At 37.6% G+C, this 6,510-nt stretch overlaps 1 long non-coding RNA gene across 1 annotated transcript in view; it reads right to left on the reverse strand.

The window, feature by feature from the left end:
- The window catches only part of LOC122805379, a 396,921-nt gene extending 390,889 nt beyond the window's left edge, over positions 1 to 6,032 (reverse strand). Inside the window, exon 1 of the long non-coding RNA XR_006365362.1 lies at positions 5,742 to 6,032. This is a non-coding gene — a long non-coding RNA (uncharacterized LOC122805379). The remainder of the gene's footprint in view (positions 1 to 5,741) is intronic.
- Between the last annotated feature and the right edge of the window lie 478 nt (positions 6,033 to 6,510).

Genomic DNA, 6,510 nt, shown 5'->3' on the forward strand with positions numbered 1-6,510 from the left:
CAGGCAGGGGTTTTTTCTTTTTAGTGGGATTTGCAAATTGCTGATAAACAAGGAGCCGAGAGCTGCAGGGGAGCAAAAGTTTAGTGCTGCTTATGTTTAGCCTGCTCGCACTGTTAATAGCACAACAGGATAGTGTACTTGCTTTTGATGCTGAAGGCTGTGGGTTCTACTCCCACAGTAGGTAGATGCATTGCTGATACTGTACTGTGTTGTAAAGGGGGTGGATGCTGCAGTTCTTTTAGCAAAGATACCTAGTAACTATGAACCTGGTATCAGTTTGCTATCCATTCCCTATTGCGATATTACTAGCTTATTTTTTTATTGCATGCAACAAAGGCAATTTATTCTTCAAGGGTAACAGGCACTTTATTTGTAGATTAAACAATGACATAAAGTGTTTGCTAGCAGCAACCTCTTTATTAGTTACAAATTTCTTTAATGTGGATTTTACTACTTCAGAGATTGTACATATTTTTTACTGATACTGGTGGACTATAGAAGGTTGAGTAGACTTTTTATGATGGAAATGTTCTGAATTGGGCAGTTTTGTCATTGGTGTATGAATTTTGTTTCATTGTTTACTGGAAAAATGTTCAAAACAAATTTAAAATGCTACTGTATTGTACAAGGAATATAATGTAATACAGTCAGGAAGGTGTATCAAAGAGCATGTGTATGTTATGTTCGAGGGGCCTATGATTTTGAAGACAGACCAGAGTTTATTTATCTGCCACTGGCAAAATGTATTTTCTTTGAATGTGGGTTTCAATGCTGTTTCAATGCATGAGAGTTTCAAGGGCAGAGAAGTTTTAATGTTAGTCTATTTTCATTGTGAGACTGCATTGCTTTGTTTAATAGATATGTATGAGGGTTTGTGCTGTAAAATGCAAAATAAAAACTTTCAAATGAAATCCTAAATCATCGCAGAAGTAAAGCAGTATGCACATTCGTGTTTATGGTAAATGGGGCAAAATAACTAAGGAATGGGACATTGGAATGGCTGCAGGGGGGAGGCTCCATTTGACCATGATTTTGTGAGGGGGGTAGCAAACTCAGACAGCCCCGGTTGAACTACACCTCTCAGTTGTCCATATCTTTGCAGAATGAATAGATATTTGCTTCTTATTTTTGGTTTGTTCCTCAAAATTTGTGGTTTTCTAGCAATTCATTTAGGAATTAAGTCACAAAATGACAGACATTGAGTTTCAGACGTCATAACCTTCAGAAAAATGCATGCTAATATGCAGACTGTCTTAAGTTTATACAAGAGCAATTTTTAGTAGTGTTTGTATGTTCCCCCCCAATATATTTGGGCCTTGTCCAGATTTCCTGCATTAAGAGGTTGAGAGGTACGTGCAAATCACTTTGTAGATTAGGAATATCCAAACCTCTTAATTGTCCCCACTTTTGGCTCAAAATGTTGCTCTCCCCTAATAATCCCTTCTCCAAAATGGCAATTTTGGAAGAAAATGTGGAGGGTTTACAATTATATACAACTGTAATGATCAGAGTTATAGATTACTTTTATTTCAGAAATGCATGTAGATGCTCTTATTTTGTTAGCTGCTCAAGTTAACAATGTTACTATTAAAAAGGTGTCCCTTCTTTGACAGGTATTTGTGCATCACATTTTGGTCTGTTTTTCATAAAATTGTGGTTCTGGCAAATTAGTGGCAAGTCATTAAAGATTGAAGTTAGAAAACAATGGCAGACGTTTGAGTTTCAGATTTTATACCCTTCAGAAAATTCGTACCAATGCAAGATCTACTACTGTTCTATTATCTAAGTTAATAAGAGCAATATTTAAAAATTGGCCTTATTTTTGGACCAGTGTCCCACTTCTAGTACTATGTATGGCTTTGTCCAGATTTCTTGCTCTGAAGTTGAGAGGTATGAGTGTCAGAGTCATCACTGTCAGCCAGAGATATTTCAAATTATGACATACTTATTGCACCCCACGCCCCATTGTAGTGGCTCTGGATGTGTCCAAGGAAGGCAAGGAGCAGTTATGCAGTGTAAGTGTGCAGCAGAGTATTCCCCCATCCAAGGTAGATCACAAATACGACCGTGGCTTTTCATCTGTCCTTGATTTTGCAGAATGTTCTGGTTTTCCATCAGATTTTTATACTGTTGATTTATGCTTCTTATTATTCAGGAACTGCATGCTGTCACAGTGCCCTGTTGCGCTGTTTAAGTAGCCATGATTTAATGAACATCAGGTAAGTTTGTCGGAGATTGTAAGATGCAAGTAAGCATATTGTTAAAGAATTACCAGCATTGAAAGCCTTTTCGTTGTTGCCATGCAGAGAATATTTACATAACCAGATAACTTGGGTATTGAAATGCATATGACAGTATTTGTAATAAAAGGACAGGATTACGTATTTTCAGAAGCTCATTACGTTTTATTGGAGACCAGTGTCTTATAGCAGTGTCTGTGTGTTAGTACACTTGTAGTTGGGTGGCTTTAATGGTATATGGTAAAGAAGCATTGCTACCTTACTTAAAAGCCAAGCCCTGCAACAACTAGGTAAGCTCCACACTGAAGTCAAAACACAATACCTCTGGTGGATAAATGTACTCTGTAGTAATCAAAAAAGGCAAATGTTTGAAATAGCTACAGCTTATGTGCAAACACAATAGGTAGTGATGAAACAATGCTCTGCTAAAAATGCTTTAATGCTCCACATTGCTGAGCTGCAGATCAGTTAACACTGGCTACCAGGATTTCACCCACTTCAGATCAAGCACGGTGCCGTTCAGTGCAACCTTCCCAGAACTAATTCAAGTCTGACCAGAATTATTTGGTGGGTGTGTGTATAGAAGAGGGAGGTAGCATACCCCTCAGCTGTCCAGGTTTTTGCAGAATGTCCAGATTTGTGCCCCATATTCCTCCTAAAAAGGATTGAAGTTGCTAAATAATGAGACATTTCAGTTTTAGATGTCATATCATTTAGAAAAATGCATACTAAACACAAATCCTGTTACTCTTGCAATTTTCTAAGTTTATGAGAGCCATATTTATAATCTATCCCTATTTATTTTAGGCTTTGTCCAGATTTCTTGCACTAAGGTTGAGGCCTTGAGGGTTATGGTATGTTTGTGAGAGAGAAAGCAAAGTGCCCAAGTTAGAGTGAGTAGGTGGAATTAAGTGCATTTTCAAGGAACTGAGTTTTAAGGGAAGCGAAGTTTACTGCTGCTCATGCAAAGTCCATTTATAATGTGCAACTGTTTTGTTTACCAAATGGTATCTCTATTGTGGTATAAAGTTTTAAAGCTATGTTAGTAGCACCACAAGTAGAATACTTGCATCTTAATTGAGAGGCTTGAGGTTCTATTCCTACAGCATGTACATCTGTATGCTGCAGTCCTGAGGATGTCCTCCTTTGGATGAGATGCCTAATAACTATGAACCTGTTTTTCAGCTTGCCATCCATTTTCTATTGCAATATACCAGCTTACCATTTTTTAAATTTAACATAAGGCAATTTATTCTTTGACGGAAGCAGGCACTGAATTTGTAGATGAAACACTGAAATACAGTTTTCTAGCAACAACATCTTCATTAGTTTCAGATATCTTTAATGTAGAATTATTCAGATTACTTTTACTTCGGCAGAGGCACTCAGACAAGTGTTGCTGTATAATACAAGGGATAAAATTCAATTATATATTATAATTAATACAATCAGGTAAATCAAATCTTTTGCATGGCCCTAACAGTGTGCAAGGAGCCTATTGCTTGAAAACAGTTCAAAGGTAAATAACCTGCCACTGGCCAGATGCATTTTCTTTGAATGTGGGTTTCAATGCCGTTTCATTGAATGTGAGTTTAAAAAGTAGAGAAGCTTTAATGCCAAGTCTGTTTTCATTCAAGACTATTGCTTTGTTTAGGTTTAGTAAATGTCTCCGTGTTTGGGCTATAATGTTTGAAATTAAATCCAACTGCCTGTAATCATTGTAGAACTAAAGCATAAAACAGTATGCACACAGAGATTTGAACAGTGTCTACGGCAAATGGGGAGAAATAGCCAAGTAATGTGACACTAGAATGGCTGTGTAGGCGGAGCAGTGTTGGCAGGGGGCGGGGAGAGCTATGTGGGTGGGGCTCTGGGTTTGCACCCCCCCCCCTGCAAAAAATCCTGCGGGCTCCCTTGGGGTCAAACCCCCCCCCTTCTTTAAACATTTGTTTTTCCTGGAGATAAAGCACCAAGCAATATTCTGAGGCAGTAGGACAATAAATGTATGGAATAAAAAAGACCTCGCAAAAAGTAAGCCACCCGCACCCAACACCTTTACAGAATATGAATTTTAATTCTGTGTAATATATTTTATACATGCAGCATTGTATGTGTTCGCCCCCCTCCCCACGAAATGTAATTCTCACTGTAATATAGTGTGTAGTACTTTGGTATAAATGCAGCATATTCTGTGTATGTTTTAATTGCTAAAAATGTTTACATCGGTATACCATTTGTAAGTACACGTAATATGGCGAAGATTTTAATCAATGGAAATTAGAAATCCTGGTACCAGCAAATAAAGGAGAAAAGGCTTTGTGTTGAAATAAATTACAAAGTTTAGCATTCTCATTTGTGTGAGGATGGTTTTCTCGAGTTTATTCAAAACAGTTTTCAGAATGAATTCATGCGGAGTGCTGGGCGGAGTTTGGGTGGTCCTTGCTACTGCGCATCTGGTGGGGTAATGTTCTAATACAAAACCCTTAAGCCCTGGCCATTCATCAAATTTACTTAATTTTCCACAGTAAATAAACCGAAAACCCCACCACGTTAGCTTGTCCCCATTTTTTTTCATCTTAACTGATGAAGCTTAAAGTATCGCCCTTTACGTGGGTGGGACTAAAGTCACTTCATAAAACACATCAATAATTAGGAGGCGGGTCTTTCCACTGTAAATCTCCGCTTTCTGGGGAAGGGGTGGTCTCTTCTGGGGAAGGGGGTGATCTCAATTTTAACAATCGGCGGAAGATAAGCTCTCGTCATTTAACAAAATCACAAACTCAGTTCAACAATCGCTGACAAGGTCTTTATTAACAATTAAACTGCATCAGAATAAGAGAACGAAGACATTCTCTCGCTACCTGGAGAGAGAACAAAAACAAAATGTCCCAAAAACACACACAGACCTGTGTAAGACTAAGCAATGGACAACAAACCAATTTAGAAACTGAACAGAAAACTAAGCACCTATGCTAAAGCAAAAATGAACAACTAGACAGCACAAAACTTGTTAAAATAAGTTCGAAGACTACCCACTCATTTTAATTACGCATCGGTGCGGCCCAGACTACAATAAAATCATTTAGGGACTACAGGAACTACTACCCGAAGAACACAGAATATCCAGATGTGCTTTTCCCTCACTTGTCACGTTACGTGAGAAAACTACCTCCTGATCATCTTCATCTCACTAAAACGACTTTTTGCGTTTCGTGACATCACTTAACAGTTTGCTCTTGCTTTCCTATGTTTGCCAATTACCAGCATCCCCTTTGTTCCTTTTTTGAATTTCAGCAACCACCTTATAGTTTCTTCGTTCTTGCTTTGCATCTTATCATACCCAAAGTAAACAATACAAAACATTATTTATTATTCTACACAAAAACATTTACAGTCAAGACAAAAATAAAATGGGCAACTGCATTTTTTTTATAACTGTACAATTTACGAATGCACATTTTTAACTTAAGAACAAACATTTTAAAAAGCGTGTAGATTTACCTCTATAGTTTCCACCACTCCCACCAAACACACAAGGCCTACCGGAATATAGCTAAAAAACTAGCTCTTGGTTGCCCGGCCGGCCTACTTCTGTTTCCTGAGCCACTTCCGCTTTTGCAGAACAAGACTTAATAGCTTTTACAATATTTAACACTTTCTCTAAACATTATTCGCGTCTAAACGCACTACACTGCACGTTTGCAACACTCCTCGACTACAATTTCTACAAAAATCGCAAACCCTTTTTAACCACCTTTTCAACGTTATAACAAAAATCAAGCTAAAAAGACTACTCACGCAGCCGCAAAAGTACAATCTTCTTTTGCGCGTGCGCTTGACGTCTGCTTGGCGTGTAATAGTTAATTTGAGACTTCGCTGTACCTTATAATTTTTTGTTTTCGTGCACAGCTAATTAATCACGATGCTTTAAAACTGGTGGTATTTTTTTTAACGTAATGACATTGCTTAGTTGGGAAAGTTGAAGAATAAGATTGTTAACTTAATGCCTCATACCCCTCGACCACTTAGTGCAATAAATCTGGACAAATCCAAAAATAACAGGAACAAATGTCCAAAATCATTAAAAGTTTTTACATTTTCCTTTTACGATCATAAAACGTTAATAAAATAGCAACGTTTGCATTAGCATGTGTTTTCCGAAGGATATGACGTTTTAAACTCCAGTGTCTGTCATTGTGTATTGACTTAATTCATCAATAATTTGGTAGAAAACAAATTTTTTGAGGGACAAACCAAAATATGAGTAAAA

The sequence above is a fragment of the Protopterus annectens genome, chromosome 6.part1 (genome assembly GCF_019279795.1).
Source record: "Protopterus annectens isolate FY-2018-M chromosome 6.part1, PAN1.0, whole genome shotgun sequence".
Classification (NCBI taxonomy): Eukaryota; Metazoa; Chordata; order Ceratodontiformes; family Protopteridae; genus Protopterus; species Protopterus annectens.